Raw genomic sequence first — 1,626 nt, 5'->3', positions numbered from 1 at the left:
CTTAACCTACATAGAGGTTTAACCTATCCTAACCTAACAAAACCTGACCTAACCTAACCGATTATGCTGGCAACCCTGTTCTTGCGTATAGTATAAATATATCCCTTAAGTCTAAGAAAAGCAGAGAGAAAAAATTTTTGAATAAATCTCTTATTCATTTGCATGTTTAAGTTACAGTTCTACATTTTAATTGATACAAACATTGTCAGGTTAATTGAAATGGGGTCAATTCTACTTGTAGTTCTAAGTTTCTTCAAATGAGTAATGTGCGTCTAAATTTTTAAGCACCTGTAGTACAGTGAAATGAATTTGATTGTGTTACAACGGAAACACTTAAGTTAAGTTGTGTTGCGTTAAGCAAAATTTCGTTAGGTTCTGTTAAGTTAGATTCATTTGTAGGTTAAGATCGAGTTAACCTATTAAATGTAGCACACATTTAAGACTGAGAACCGTACGCTTACATAGCTACACGTGTGGTTGAATTTCATTCGGCTAGGTTAGGTTAGGTCAGGTTTTATTAGGTTAGGATAGGTTAAACCTCTATGTAGGTTAAGCCGAAGCTGAATTAAAAGGACAGGCAAATACAACGGGACAATACAATGAGTTTAATTGTGTTGCGTGAAGTTAAGTTAGGTTTTTTAGGTTAGGATAGGTTTGACCTCTTTGCAGGTTAAGGCCAAGCTTATTCAAACGGTACCGCAAACAGAACGGGACAACAACATCAGTTAAATTGTGTTTCGTGAGGTTAGGTTAGATTTATTTCTAGGTTAGGCTCGAGTTGACCCATTCGATGTAGCACACATTTGCTACTGGGAAAATATGCTTCCAGAGCTTTACGTGTAGTTCAATAAATTTCTGTTAATTCAGGTTACATGAGGTCAGGTTCTGTTGGGTAAAGTTATGTTAAATAAGTTGATATCAGTCAAGGGTTGATCCTTCACAGTTGTCGACATGTTTTTGAAGTGAAAATTTGCATCACTGGCATTATTTTGAAATTTATTTGCCTCAGTGCATGATTTTTCGTCATTTTTTGAGGTTATGGCTCAACGATAACGTCTTATTATTAAGTTATTTTTTAAGTTGAAAGTAGTTTATAAAGTTTCAATTGCACCTTTATATTGTTTTAATGACTAAGACTTTCGAATTGAAACTGTAACAATCTGGAAATTCGTAAACTTTGAACGAATTTAAAATCGTTTTATGAAAGAAATTATTGTTCAGATTTTAATACTTAAAGTAGAGATCGATTTGAAAAATTATTTATTTATATTTAAATTTGATCAAATGATACTGTTTTTTATCAAAAAATTTCAACTTCAAACGCTTCTAATTTTTCTAATTTTTAATTGTCTGTCGAATGTAGAAGAGAAAGGAGGGGGAGAAGAGTAGGAGTGAGCATGCGCAGGCGTTGGGGACCGGCGTTCAGTGTCCCCAAATTAAAATTTGGTTTATTTCCGACAATGTCACTTAAGGGCATGTGACACAGCTAAATACCTATATTACCGACCTCACTTTTGTGGTTCCCTGAATGTTTTTTTGAACCTAAGAACTTTTTTTGTAAATAAAATATCGAGCTGAAACTTTGGAAGATGTATTAGAGTACAATAAAGTATGTTTAGGTACTGC

The sequence above is a fragment of the Belonocnema kinseyi genome, chromosome 7 (genome assembly GCF_010883055.1).
Source record: "Belonocnema kinseyi isolate 2016_QV_RU_SX_M_011 chromosome 7, B_treatae_v1, whole genome shotgun sequence".
NCBI classification, from domain to species: Eukaryota; Metazoa; Arthropoda; class Insecta; order Hymenoptera; family Cynipidae; genus Belonocnema; species Belonocnema kinseyi.
Note: the sequence above shows the minus strand (reverse complement) of the source record.